The sequence below is a fragment of the Lolium rigidum genome, chromosome 3, assembly GCF_022539505.1.
Source record: "Lolium rigidum isolate FL_2022 chromosome 3, APGP_CSIRO_Lrig_0.1, whole genome shotgun sequence".
NCBI classification, from domain to species: Eukaryota; Viridiplantae; Streptophyta; class Magnoliopsida; order Poales; family Poaceae; genus Lolium; species Lolium rigidum.
The window spans coordinates 150,109,990-150,125,905 of NC_061510.1; the positions used below are offsets into that span (position 1 = coordinate 150,109,990).

The 15,916-nt window shown below is 42.2% G+C and overlaps 1 long non-coding RNA gene across 1 annotated transcript; it reads right to left on the reverse strand.

Moving 5' to 3' along the window:
- Window positions 1–309: 309 nt before the first annotated feature.
- On the reverse strand, window positions 310–796 carry LOC124698600. The gene is made up of 2 exons (XR_007001019.1): window positions 732–796; window positions 310–566 (listed from the first exon to the last, which is right to left on the reverse strand). It is a non-coding gene; the product is annotated as an uncharacterized LOC124698600 (long non-coding RNA).
- Between the last annotated feature and the right edge of the window lie 15,120 nt (window positions 797–15,916).

A 15,916-nucleotide genomic window follows, 5' to 3' on the forward strand; every position in this document is an offset into this window, starting at 1 on the left:
GGGCTGAAGGAAGATGCAACATGATCGACTGCAGAATAATAGAAACAACACACTTTTTAACCACTGCCGAATACATGTTAATGCCAAAAACGGTGCTGATTTGTGATGCATATTTGAATATCCAAACTCTTACAAACTGACACACCAGATACATAAATTGGCACCGTTTTGCTACAGAATTGCAAGTCCAACTCCCGTCAGGCATCCACAGAAAGAAGCGGATTTTGCTACACTCCAGGACGGTAACAAGCACGCACACGCGCATATAAAAATGAGAGCTACGACGGAAAGACCTGCTCTGGCCACAAATTGATTGAATACTACTCTATTTATTGACGTTATTAGTATAAAGATCACATCTTTGCATCCATTCATACAAAACACGGGATGGTCACAGTTTCCAATTGAGAGAATGAAAAGTCTGAAGATGATAGAAAGAAGAGAAAATCAATTGGAAATTAATCATCGTCAATTGGCCAGCACAAAGGGAACATGATTCCAGTCTAAGAAACATCTCTGCGAAGCAAACACGCCAAATCGTTGTTGTCCGCAGGGAGCGATGGTGCCTGTAAAAAATGACATTGTAATCTATGAGCTAACAGCATAAAGACTTTCTGAATGTCGATTTGAGCATCTTAGACCCACGCGCGTGAAGAACTACAGAGTTCACGGCTGTGCTGTTCCACTCGAAATTCAGGGCAAAGGGGAGGTCCCAGCCCAGTGCTTCTTACCGGAGGTGAAGGAGAAAGGGGATGGGTGGTCTGCTGGGCCATGGCCTTGTCAGGTAGTGATGTGGGACGCAGCCTGGGATATGGGCGGCGGGCCAGCTTGAACGAGGTGCCGGCCTTGGTGCCTCTCACAACGCAGACCAACCATCACCCACTCCTGACGAGGAAGTGGTGCCGGCCTTGGCGCGGGATGCGGCGGTGCCGGCGCGAGCCCCCTCCGCGACGCCGAGCCGTGCTTGCAGCCGGAGGCGTCGGCACCACCACCATGGAGCGGAGACGGTTCGGCGCCTGAGCAGAGGGGGGAGGCGGAGGGGCGACGGAGGAGACGGAGTCGGGGGAGGAGGCATCAGGGCCAAGGCTGGAGATGGGGAGGTGGCTAGGGGAGGCCATGGTGGAGAGGGCTGCCAGAACCGGAGGCTGGGCGTGCCGGCGCCGGGCGGCGCTAGGGGAGGACTGCGTGCGAGCTGCAGACTGCGCCGCTCCTCGACGGAGATATTGGGGAGCAGAAGTCTGGAAGGATGGATTAGATGGGGAGGACGACCGGACCAGTGGGATCTGGCAGGATGGGGTGGGGGAGCGTCTCCGGTTTGGACCCGTGACCGTGTGGCCGCACAGGCAAGGAAAAGGCTGAGCGCCTGCCAATCTGCATCACTGTATCAATGGCAGTAGGTACTGTAGCTAATTACCTCTTTTGGCAATCCGTGGAAATTGAAGAATAAGAGAAATATAGGCTTGGTTGTCAACCAGCGCGAATCTCAGAACACGTTGTGGACGGCAACGATAGCTAGCGCCACAGTTTGGTTACATACGAAAACTTTTGTCTATATATATATATATATATATATATATATATATATATAATGTAAAGGAAATGGTTTTTTTTCTTTATAGCAAGAAAAGTTGATTCCGTTGCCTGTAGTTTTGGATCGATTTCGTGTATTAGGAGGGAGAATAAATGTTTAGTAGTGGGTCGGGTTCACCAGGTTCTACCAGTGTTCAGCCCAATCATAGTAAAAATATATGTTTTATCCTGGCTCAACGCTAGCTATATGCTTAACACATGCAAGTCGAAAATTGTTTTTGGGGAGCTGGTGTATGTGAAAGAGAAAAAGGGATGAGCCTTTTTGATTTTTTGTTTGTGGTTGGTTAGTAGAAAGAACGAGAGTCAGCTTCCCTAAGTTTGTTCTTCCTCAGTGGTATACCGGTCAGCTGTTACCTGGCTGGTCGTAGTTTCAAATCCTACATGGTGTAATCCGAAGAAAACATAAATCTACCAAAATCTTTCATCACAAATTTCCTCTTTAGGTGGTTGTGTGCTTCATCAACATGCACATAAATCATGGCAAGTCCTTTTACAGACTTGTAAATGAATAAAATGGACAATCATCATTGTTGGAGTATCCCTTCTTTTGAATGCACTCAGTAATTAATTCATTTGTATCACACACGCACCCATACCATGTTAAGACATATAAGGAATTAGGTGTTGTGTGTTGCATTTGTATTCAGGACTAGGACAACATCAAGAATCTCCATGTAGTTATTGAAATCTACTGAGCCATGAAGCTATAGTGCCACAAAAGCAAGATATCAAAATATAATACGCCTAAATACTGCAAAATATGCTTTTTTTTTGAAACCTTATACTGTAGGGCAAAAGCCCCACAGCTCCCCACCTTTTATTATAGATTAAAGAGAAAAAACATAGTCCAAAAATAACAGCAAAAAGAAGAAAAAACAAAAAAGGACACCACCTCTCAGGCTATACAAGAGATATAACCAGACACTATACAAGAGATGACACCCACTTCAGCAAAGCCTCCTTATGATCCTTCTTAAATCTGTGTGCGTGTAGAGATATGTCGTGGATGAACTGAGCACGCCATGTTGCAAATCTTGGTCTAACATGATCAAAAATGTAAGCATTCCTCACCTTCCAAATATGCCAGCATGCTATGATTACCACTTCTGTGAAAAAAGAATGTCTGAAACTCCTCCTTGCCATCTCAGCTGTCTGTACCATGGTACCATACTGTCCCCAAGATATCTGCAGATAGTTCCACACTCTAACACTGAAGTTGCAGTTAAAGAAAAGATGATCTCTATCTTCATGTACATGCTCGACACACAAAACACAATTATAATTGTCTGTCACATTCCAGTGCCTCCTCTGAATCATGTCCTTGGTATTAAGCCTGTCTGAGAGCAATAACCAAGCAAACATTTTAAACTTCATAATGCATTTACTCTTCCAAATCCAAGAGTACTGTGGATCAACCTGTATATGAGCATATAAAGAAAGATAGTAATGATGTGCCTTATATGAACCTTTAACACACTTCCATTCATCATGCCCCACAATGGTCAGCCACAATTGATCCAACTTATCTTGTATGAAGCAAAATTCCTCATAAGCCTGCGCCGAGAGAGGTCTATGAAATTCCTCTGACCTATCAATCAGCAGTGCCATATCTCTAACTGAAATTTTTTCATCTTTAGCAAAAGAAAAAAGCCTGGGGAATCTCTCACTAAGTGTAATTGTAGATTCATCAAAATTCCACGTATCTGTCCAGAACAACACTGTCTCACCACTCTTGACATCTGGTCTTGCCACAGACCTATATTTATCCATCAGTGCTGCCACATCCCTCCACCAATATGATCCACATAATTTAGCAGCATGAGGGACATCAAATTCATAGTATGAGCCCCAAATTAATTTTACCCAAGGAATATCCTTCTCAGAGTTATAGAACTTATGCAAAAATTTCAATAACAAGGCATCATTTTTCTTCTGGAAATCCACTATGCCTAAACCACCCTTCAACTTTGGTTTGCAAATCATGTCCCAAGCAGCAAGGGACTGCTTAGGAGTATCCACATTATCCCTCCATAAGCACTTCGTCTAATAATTCTATTAAGATCTGTTTAATTATACCAGGTGGAATATGAATTGTACACAGCATATGCAAAGGCATGGAGGTAATAGCTGAATTGATGAGCTGCAACCTGGCTCCTTGTGTTAGAAAACAAGAAGTAGACGTGAGCCTCCTTTCCATCCTATGAACAATGGGAGAAAGGTCTTGTATAGTCGGTCTTGTAGTGCCCACAGTAAGCCCCAGATAAGTAAAGGAAAGTGTACCAATTCGACGACCAAAACCATCGGCTAACCGAGTCATAATATTATCGGGGACATTTATCCCTATCATTGAGGATTTATGATAATTTATACGTAGACCGGTTGATTCGAAAACACCTTGAGCACCTCCTTAAGAGCCGATCACGAGCCATATCAGCTTGCATAATTAAGAGTGTGTCATCGAGCATACTCGAATAACAGGGAAATCTGTATCGGCATTGGGTATGGGAAGATGAATAGCACCATCTCTTAACAACTTATTTACTCGCCGACTGCAGAACATCTCCACCAAGAACATACGGCAGTTGGTGACGAGAGGATCACCTTGCCTAACTCCCCTTTTGCAATAAAATTGTTTACCAGGAACTCCATTAAGTAACACAGAGGATACTCCAGAGGATAGAAAGTCTTTCACCCATCTAATCCAATGATCAGAAAAACCTTTGTGTTTCAATATCATGAACAAAGCCTCATGCTCCAAAGAATCAAAAGCTTTTTCAAAGTCAAGTTTAAGTATAATTATGGGCTGCTTGGAAGCATGACATTGATACAAATATTCCAGAGACCAAGCAAGACAGTCCTGTATTGTTCTTGATTTAATGAAACCATACTGATTCTTGTGAATACATTCAAGAATTCTACCTTGTAGTCACGTTAGCTGCCATCTTAGTGAGAAACTTTAAACAAACATTTGTCGGAGAAATTGGTCTATAATCATTAATAGTCTCGGGGGCATTTGTTTTTGGTACCGGGGTTATGAATGAGGAATTCGGACTTTCCAGGGAAATTTTTCCGAGCATGAAAATCATTAGCCACCTTATAAAACTCCTCTGCAATAATATGCCAACACTTCTTAAGAAATAAACCATTGAAACCATCAGGCCCTGGTGACTTATCAGCTGGCATGTATTTAATTACTGAGTCCATTTCTTCCTTACTAAAAGGCTTTGTCAAATCAGAGAGCCCAGGGACTACTGTAAGCAAATCAGACAGATCAAACCCCATATTTATACCTTTTGATTGTCCCATTCTTTCTTTGAACCTTGTGTGAACAATTCCTGCCATTTGCTGGTGATCTGAAACAATATCACCACTCTCATTTTTCAGACCAGAGATAGTATTTCTCCTGTACCTTTGGCTTGCCATGGCATGAAAGAATTTTGTATTATCTTCCCCTACCTTTATCCATCTAATGGAGCACCTATTCCTCCAATACTTACACTGTGCTTTGAGTAATTTCTCAAGATGAAGCTTAACAATTTTCCTGAAATTGAATTCAGCAGTAGTGAGAGGCCTCTGCTCCTCTACATTATCCAGAGTCAAAATGGTTTTATTGCAGTTTTCAACAAGCAACTTTATAGCAGAGAGACTAGTCTGCCATTTCTTCGAGATCATACCTTAAAGTTTTCAACTTATGAGCCAAAACGAGCAGCCGCATTAGATTTGTGTGAAGGTTTTGCCCATGAGTCCTGTACACACTTCAAGAAAGTGGGATGATCCACCCAGTAATTCTCAAATCTGAATATTTTAGCTTTGGGGATAACAGTGTCTATAGTAACCATACATGGTACATGATCAGAGGAAGTATTTGCCATGGGTAGTACCAAAGTATTTGGAAATTGAGTAGTCCAAGTGGGAGTTGTAAAGAACCAGTCCAGCTGCTCAAGTAATGGTTGTTGCTGCATATTAGACCATGTATACATTCTTCCCTTTATAGGTAATTCTATCAGTCCTAAATGACCAATTATATCATTGAAAATGAACATATCATTTATATCTCCTCCTGGCTTATTCCTGTTTTCACTTGATCTTATAAAATTGAAATCACCAAGCAGAAGCCAAAGAGTATCTGGTGGAATTGTCAAGTTATAAAGCCAACTAGTAAAATTATCTCTCTCCTCACCCTTACGGGGCCCATAAACGCGATACAAGTGTCCAATTTTCAGAATTATGTGTAGATGTGAAATTGATAACAATAGAGAAACGCTGCAATTCCACCAATGTGCCGGAAAAATTGCGGAACTCCGCAGCACAATAATGCCACCGGATGCCCCAACCGAGGGGGAGTATACAAAATTATCAAAACGTTTTGGACAAAAACCTCTGATAATTCTATGATCAAAATATTCAATTTTTGTTTCCTGTAAGCAAACTATTGAGCACTGACTTTCATCAATTTTCCGTCTCACACTCGCTTGTCTTCCTCCGAATTAAGACCCCTTACATTAAGATCAAGCACACACCATTTTCTAGTTGTGATACTATCCATTACACTGATCATAAAAGAGTAACAATAGCCAGCAACCAGGCAAAGCTATGAGGATAGCACATAACAGAAAGTAGTCACACAGAGCTATATCAAATAACAGGCAGCTAGAAATGTTACTGTTATTACAAAAACTGACATCAAAAGTATAGCCAAATAACCCAAACCAGCACACCCCATCACCCCACATAAATCTGTGCTGTCTAATCATCTGAAGTGCTCTGTGAATCAGAATCCCTATCTTGAGCAGCCATAAGCTTCTCCCTGGTCAAGTCCTTGGGGTCAATTCCTAGAGACGAGTCCAATTTTTCAGCAGCAAAGGAATAGGTGTAGGTGGTAGAGTACAGTGTGCTGATTTACTATTTTTCTGGTTAGAGCTTTCATTCATGCTGCTATCCTTCCCATCATCAGAAGATTTTGGAGTATCTTCACTGCAATCCTTCTTCTGATTGAGTCTCCTCTGCACTTTCCTTTTCTTGCTAACAGGTGCTCTTTTATCAATCAAAGCAACATGTCTATGCCCATCCTTCATTGCAGAGCTTCTGGTGCTACGCCTGACAGAAGTGTCCACTAAGGGTGCAGCTGCCTTCTGAGTTCTTTTCCTCCTGACTACTTTGCTCCCAGTTTCTGTTAGTGAGGAAACGAGAAGACAGCTTGGAGCGACATCGTAATCCTCCCCAAAAGTCAACATTCTTGCCACTGGCTTGGTGACTCTCTTCTTTCCTTGCAGATAGACAGTAACAGTTGCCATGCTCCCATCAGAGGGAGAGAAAACAGAAGATTGCTGAAAAGCTTCAGACCAAGCCCTTTTAGCCAAAAGCACAAATTTAAAGGGTTGGTGCAACACAGAAGGGATAGGTGCAACAGAAGGTGCAACAAGAGGTAATGCCTTCTGCAATAATTTCTGGCATTGCATCAGGGGCGGCAAACTAGGACCAATCAAACATGCATCAGAACCTAAAAAAGAATGGATTAGCTCCATCCCTATGCCATGCTTCTCAAGCAAAGGTTCCTGCAGACAGATAAGAGCAGAATTGATGACCACATTTTGCTGTACTTCATTTTCTCCATTATCAACCCCATTGTTTGAGTCAGCAGATGCATTAACAATAGAACTGTCAACATCCTCCTCCACAGCATTTTCTTCCTCAATCACAGGATCAGGTTGTATCACAGGCTCCTCATGTTGCACTGGTTGCCATGCTTCCTCTACATGTCCTTGTGGATGATGCTGCTGATGATGTTGTAACTGAGGTTCAGGAATATTCCATCCAATCTCAGGGAACTGAGGCATAACAAAGTTATTATTATCCATGAACATATTTCCTGGAAGTGGATGTGGATTTCCATCCAAAGGCATCTGATCTTCATCTGGTGGAACAATGTCTGCAAAGTCAGCAGTCAGAATATAGCAGGGAGCAGTCCAGGATTCCTTGACTGCACCAAGATTGCCATAATTGCCAAAAACTATGTCTCGTGGTACTTGTGCAGTGGAATTGAAGGAAACAAACACCAGGGTTCTCTCTAAGACACCATCTTCCTAATGCCAGTGATGAAACTTTCCAAAAGCAGAGACTGCGTTTGCAATATCATAGTCGTTGCGAAAATCAAGGGGAACTGACAAAATCATAATCCAGCCCTGTCTGAAACCTAGAAACGCCCTATGGTTTTGTCTATCATTGTGATTCACAAATCTAACAAAGACATCTTCTTGCGAGTTCATATGGACCGTGATTCACAAGAGCAACAAGGAGTGACCGCACTTCGTAGACGATAAAAACCCAGTGCCAAACGGACATGGTTGCACATCATCTATCGCCCTCCGGAGGTGCTCGAACTATAAACAAACGAACCTCGCTCTCTCCAAGCCTCTTCTTGCTCCTCTGGTGGCGGCGGCATCATGATTGCCGTAATGACGTTGTCGTTGCGGCGAGGAGGCATAACCGACGGGTTGTAGAAGGTTCGAGGCAACCGATTCGGTCCTCCATCGATGATCCGCATCCCCGGCGGCACCCATCTTGCTCGGATCTACTCGCGAAGTTCGCCATTGCAGGGGTGTCAATACGCTGCAGAGACACAGGAGGCGAGGGAGGAGGGATATCTGGAGAAGAGGCAGAGGGAATATTTGTCTCGGAAGCCGTAGCGTCAAGGGACTCCAGGTGGCTCTCATTAATGCTTGTACCAGACCCTCCTTTTTTAGGTTTCCAAATTTGTTTATTCTTGGCCAAAAAACAGTCCTTACGCATATGCCCATAACGGAAACAGGAACGGCAACGAATCTCATTAGAACAAACAGATGTTTCGTGTTTGAACGAGAGACATCGTCCACACTTCCAAACTCTGTAAACCATATCATCAACAAGATCATTAAAACCAAAAGGGTCATCGTCACTTGGCCCATTAGGCCCATCTGCCCGAGCAACATCCGTATCACTTGCCCTAGACACATGAGGGGTTGAATTTTCGGTTGGCGCTCGTTTAGCTATAGTCGTTTCGAGTCCGAATTTGATTTGCCAAATTACCGTCGGCGAGTTCCAAACTGAATGCTATGCTCTGACCTTAAAATTGTTGGTGAAAGAATAACACCTGCCCGCCTCCTGATCTGAGGACAATCATATCCTGCCTGTAAAGCATCCTTAGCAAGATCAGCTGTTGCCTCAAACTCATAGCCCTGACACAAAGGATATTGCATAAAAGTAGCAAAGGATAACTTCCTTCTAGCCGATGCCACGATAGCGAGAAGATTTCGCGAGCCGAACGAATTGGTTTCTTCGTAGCAGGGCTCATTGCATGATCAGTCCTTTTCTTGTTCGGACTCACTAGGGTCCATTCCTCATTGCATTCTTTCTGCCAAGATCGAAATTCAGATTTCCAGGATGGACCTCCATCTCCCCATAAATGGAAGAAACACTTGAAGGAGGCACAGGTAAAATACTTCATTGCATAGATCATAAACCCCACATGCCTAGAAGCCACTGAAAACCTAAAAACTCTGTCTGCTAATTGGATCACCCACATATCATCAGAAAACCCTCCCAAACATGATTCCAATGCAAGACCAGCAGAGACTCTGTCCAACTTGAACTTGGCACGACCAAACGAAACAGTCATGAGGAAATGATTTGCCTTTCCCAGTGGATGCACAGTAGATCGAAACTTTCTCTTAATCTGAGATTTAAAGTGATCTCCCGCAGAGAAATCCAATCCCATCTCAAGGGCCGCATGAACTGACATACTAGATGCATCAAAGGTGGGCTGCGGGCTAGACGAACGTACCTCAGGTGAAAACACACATGCACCAACATGTACCGTGTGAGAAGAAAAAGTGAAGATCGATCCAGGGGAGAGATCCGCCTTGTCCAGACGTCGATTGCCAATCACCTCACCTTTGGCATTGAGAAGAGTGATCCAATCACGTGCCACCCATAATTGGATCTTGCCGTCATACCTCATGTTACGTCGCCGATCTTGATCCCGCGACGTGGAATACGTCACCTCCCATAGCCCATCTGGGGAAGCCATAAGGGGCGGGGAAGGGGGGGAAAAGGGGATGGAAATGTGGGGGACAATGCGCCGGAGCTAATGATCGGAGTGGAAAGGGTATAAGATCAAAGTGGAGGGAGATCGCCGGAGAGGAAGGTGTTAGGGTTTAGGTGGAGGTGGAGAACGTTGGGTCGCCGTTCAAATTGATGCCTGGCCTCTAGCCTCTGCGTGAAGCCTTGGGATACAATCATTTCTATGTATATCACCACCTCATAGTTATAGTTCCTCTTATGGATGAAAGCCAATTAGAATCCCACGAGGAAAATTTTGTGAGGTGTAGGTATTAACTCAATAAATAAATTTTATATATTGAGTGAGGCTAAATCTACTTGGATTGGCTTTCTTCCATTTAGGCCAATTAGAGCGTATGTCACACTCAGTCATGGTCTTTAGATCATGATAATTTAGATGGTTTTGATCAATTGTAGTTGAGAAATGTAAGTCAACAATTGTAGACTTATGGCTATATCTACAAAGTTTGCGGATTTGTTTACCCTTGTGGAATGATCATGATTCTTTAATCCGGTTGAGTCGGGGTTTTCTGATGTTCTAGTCATTGAGTGGACAACTCAGCTAGGTACATTGTGGGAGGGTTATCCTTCCAGTGGGTGTAGATTATCAATTGTAGGTTGTTTTACATTTACTAGTTCAAAGGACTTGTTTTTTGTGTTTTTTGTTGCTTGCGATTACTTGAATCATGTTCTATGACCGTACCTCTTCGTTTGAATAGGGGATTGCATGGTTTTTGGTGGTACGTCCACTCTATGAGTGAGGATTTATCATCTCCTTTATAGTCATCGAATGAATACGTGAAGGTTATTTTCAATGTGTGGCAGATTAATTAGTTTCCAAACTTCAAGTATAGTTTCTTAAGTACATGGACCAGGGGAGAAAATTTCTTAGGAATTCAAATTGATTTCTAGACATTAGTTTTTGACTTGATGTCTCACCCAAATGTCGGGAGTGGTCCATATTGAAGATGAAATCAACAGGATGGGCTGTTGTGAATAGATCCCATATGAGGTGCTCAAGGTACTTGATTACTCATGGTGATTTTATCCCCACATAGATCCCAAATTACTTGTGTGCCTAACATATATACGTTGTGGTGGTGAGATGGACACACGATGTGATGCATCCGAATTTAGGCATATGGAAAATATTTGCAAGATTTTCACTTACTAATTGCAAAGGAAAAGTACTTTGATATGCAGTTGGTTGCGATTGTCATATGAGCTTAATTTTCTTAACTGGAAATTCAACGGGCCATTTTAGCGCGGACATATGGGACCGAGTGTTCAACTTTAATTCAAGTGTCATGCAATAATCATTGAAGAAACTTGAGAAGAATTTAGTAGTGTTTTCTATTAATATAAATTTATTTAAATTCTCAATATCACTAGTAGAAAAAGAGGCTTCCGTCCACCCCCATTAGTCCCGGAAATATTCGAACCGCGACTAAAGGGGGCTTTAGTCGCGGTTCGGGAGGCGACTCGCGACTAATGCTCCATCCGCGACGAAAGGGTACCCCTTTAGTCGCGGTTGGTAACACCAACCGGGACTAAAGGGCTATGGAGGGATGCGGCCGGCGGAAAAACCTTTAGTCCCGGTTGGGGACACCAACCGCGACTAAAGGGTACCCCTTTAGTCCCGGTTGGTGTCCCCAACCGGGACTAAAGGTTTTTCCGAGTTTTTTTACTCCCACGCACCCTGCACCCCCTCCCCCCCGTGGATCGCCTTTTTTTGGTTTGTAAAATACAAAAGAAAATGATAGAAAATTCAAAAAAAAAATTGTTTTCAGTTTCTTGTATGTTATGCAACCTACTATTCGGAGAAATTAAGAAATTCGAATTTTCACTTTTTTTTTGCAAAAAAAGTTTAAAAAATGGTAAAACCGCAATAACTTTTGCATACGACGTCGGAAAAAAACGTATAATATATCAAAAAAATCCTGGGAAAAAGTTACATCCGAATTCACCCGGGATTACCCGGATAGCCAATTTTTAGATTCTCAAAATTCCAAATGAAAATACGAAAGCAGGAAGATTTTAGTTTCTGCTATCAATTATGGATTTTATATTTTTAAAATTTTTCAAAAAAATAAAATTAATAATTGCATCCAGCAAAAAGATTACTATTACTTTTACCCAATTTTAGATTTTCAAATTTTTAGGTTTTGGCAAAAAAAATTAAAAAAATTAAAAAAAATTAAAAAAATTAAAAATAAAAAGTTAGTGTTTATTTATTTATTCACGATTATTATTACATCATTATTTTTGTTTATGAAAAAAATTATTTGAAATTCAAACAATAAAAAAATGCGACATCGGCCAACATGTTAATAGGATTGATATGATACTAGTATCACATACATGTGCGTGTAGCACTTGGATGCGGGATGGAATGGAACTCGGAAGTTAAGCGTGCTAGAGGTGGAGTAGTGGGAGGATGGGTGACCGAGTGGGAAGTTTGACCACGAGTAAGTAATTTGACTAGAGATAAGTGTAGTTAGAGATAGAGACTAAGCTATACAAATAACTGAAATAATAGAAATTCTGAAAAAAATAGAAAAAAAAAACGGAGTGAAAAAAATTAGAAACCCAAATGAATATTTTTTTTTTAACAAAATAGCCTTTAGTCCCGGTTGGGGACACCAACCTCGACTAAAGGTCCTTCGCCCAGACGCACGCTAGCCGCCCACGTGGACGGGCCTTTAGTCGCGGTTCGTAAGCAACCGCGACTAAAGGGGGGGCCTTTAGTCGCGCTTAATTGGTCGCAGTTGCGCAACCGCGACTAATGGCAGTTGCGAACCGCGACTAAAGGCCATTTTTCTACCAGTGTATTTAATATTTTGTCAAATGCATGGTTTCCTACACATAATAGGCACACGTGAGACCATAGTCTAGATGCATCTATTAGAACTATGAACTACCTATAATATCCAGACAATAGTTGGACAAGACTACAAATGTCGCCCATAACTCATTCAAGGAATTGAGTGGCTTTGGGTGAATTTTGTGATATGCGTGTATTAAAATGAGTTTTCCGGTAGTACATGTAGTGCACATAATGTACGATGGTTATGGGCATTTAACTTTGTTAATTCATGACCATTATTAATTACAGCTAATTTATCGATTATCCCAATCCCGGTATGACCAAGGTGATCATGTCAAGTCTGGAATGCATTTACATTCTCAAATATTACCTTATGCATAGGATGTACTTCCTTTTCGAAAAATTATCACGTCTACTTTGGATTTTATATATGTTTGGTACAATCCTGATGATAAAGAGGTCAATTTTGTCAAATATTTGTTTGCCATATCCCTTATCTTTGGTAAAGATGATATATTCCTCTTTGTTTTGTTCTTGGATTTCATTGGGAAATCGATTTTGTGGATATCTCTATAACTAATGAGAGTACAAGACCAGTAGGCATAAAATAATTCATCGGCAATTATTATTTGTGTACCCATAAGGCGATAAATGTGGCATGTCATACTCCAAAAGTTAATGTATCATATTCATATCTAGCTATAGTTAAAATATCTCCATTCAAATCTGTAAGAGTTCGGAAATGCATTTTTGCCATGAAATAAGCCATTCTCAATTGCCATTCGTGTATGCATAGGACGGATAAATGTGGCACATCATGTGCCAACAATTAACCCATCTTATCTTCCAATTGTTAAAATATCTCCATTCAACTTTGTAAGAGTTTGGAAATGCTTATTTACCTAAGTACAAGGCTTTTTCTACCGCTTTCCACAATGTACATTTCCTCCTCCATTTCGATTGACTCCCATAGAAATTTATATACTTAAATGTTCAGTAATCTTATATTTACTAATTGGAGACTCCCAACAAAGCACCACGTTAATCCTAGAAAACTTAACAAAATTATCCGTCCGATCTAAAAATTACGTATGTACAGCCGTCGGATGGAGTCGCGGCCCAAAAAAAAAATTACAATTCTTCCGTCATCGATCGAGCGACCCTTGCAGCCGCCGCCTCCGCCTTATGTTAATGGTGTCCTCAACTTCAACGTTGCGTGCGACTATCCATGTAGAATAGCATGACCAAATCGAGTATGTCCCCAATCCCCTACTCCCCAGTCCTAACTTTTCTGATCTTCCAAGTTCTGCAATCCGGGATGGTTGATGCATTGGACGAGGACGCATCTCCATGATAATCTGAAGAAAGGCGGCCACCATCGATCTCGGTGAGGGCTCTGGCCATAACTCCATAAGTAACCATGTGGTGGCCTCTGGCCCAGGAATGGGGCTATATGCCGAGGGCCGGGAACCCTCGGCGTAGCATGCTTTGGCCCTCGGCGTAGGCTATGCCGAGGGCCGCCCTCGGCATAGCTCCTCGGCGTGTAAGTCCCTCGGCAAAGGCACTATCGCCGTCGGCGTAGCCCGGCCCTCGGCGTAGCACGCTACGCCAACGGCAAAACCCTCGGCGTAGCACGCTACGCCAACGGCAAAACCCTCGGCATAGACTTTTAAAAAATTCAAATTTCCCGTTTCCAAAAAAATTCAAAAAAAAAATTTCGAAAAAAAAAATATTTTTTTCTATATGCCGACGGCAAAACCCTAGGCATAGACTTTTAAAATTTTTAAAATTTTAATTTCTTTTACACAATTTTTTCATTTTTTTTCATTTTTTTACTTGTTTATCTTTCACCCAATACACTTTTAACTCTAACTACACTTAATCTTATGTCAAATTACAATCATGGTTAAACTTCCCCGGTCGGTCACCCATCCTCACACTACTCCAGACCTCAGCACGCTTAACTTCTTGGTTCCATTCGGATGAGCTTCCATTATAGAATTGACACCTCTTGCTGATAATAATAGCATATCAACCCTATTAACCCTTGAACCGTGATGCACACTTCTTTATTTTTGAATCCCAAACAATTACTTAAGTAGACAACAATGAATATATATAATAAGTAATAATAATATTGAATTCAAATAAAAATAAAATGATTTTATTTTTTGGTCTTTTTTCTATTTAATATTGAATAATTAATATCTTTAAATCGGAAAATCAAAATTCCACAAATAATATGTCTAAATCGATCAGAAAAATGAGAGGAATCTAAATATAACATACATATCATCATTTGAACCTAAAAATTAGAGGAATCCAAATACGACGCCCAATTTGCCATGTGGCCAAAACGGCCCCCTCGCGAGATGCGAAATGGCCGTATCGGGCGAGGTCGGTGCACCGTTCGCCAACACGCTAAACGGACAAAAATTAGCACATAAAGTGATGTGTTATAGACATAAAAACATTTTTTGCGGAATTTATTGAGCGACGGAAAGTGTACCCCTAGTTCAAATCCGGTCAGTTTCCAGCGGATTCGGCGGGACAACGCAGGAAGCCGCATGGATTCCCAGATAGCTAGCGCGCACATATGACATGTGATATGTGGTGCGAAGGCGGTGTCCTACCACTACGCGGAGGTCTTGCGCAATACTAAAATACGCCTCATGTAGCTGCTTCACAAAATAAACCCGTTTTGGCACCCCGAAAATGAAAAAACCATCGCCCATCGGTCGGATTGGAAATCCGCTCCAGGGGCCTTGCTTCTCATCCCAGGGACCACGCACATGCCAAATATGGCCTCGTTCCGACAAACTATGCGGTGTCACGGGCCGTTTCCTACTCATTTGCCCCAAAAGCCATAGAACTCCGGACGTGATAGCCCTGTTTGTGAAGGGTTTTCCAAAATAATTGCCGTATCCTAATTCCGACTTTTGAAGTGGTTACTAGAACACATAAAATGACGCCATGCGGCTCCGCGGGATTTTCTGACTTTGTTTAAATTGTCATTTGGCCAAAACGGACCCCCACGGAGATGCGGTATGTCCGTACCGGGCGCGCTGGTGCACCCGTTTACCATCGCGCTAAACGGACAAAAATTGGCACATAAATTGATATGTCATAGACCTAAAACATTTTTTGCGGAATTTATTGAGCGACGGAAAGTGTAGCCCTAGTTCAAATCCGGTCACTTTCCAGCGGATTCGGCGGGACACCGCAGGAAGCCGCATGGATTCCCAGATAGCTAGCGCGCACATATGGCATGTGATATGTGGTGCGAAGGCGGTGTCCTACCACTACGCAGAGGTCTCGCGCAATACTAAAATGCGACTTATGTAGTTCCTTCACACAAAAAACCCGTTTTGGCACCCCGAAAATGAAAAAACCATCGCCCAT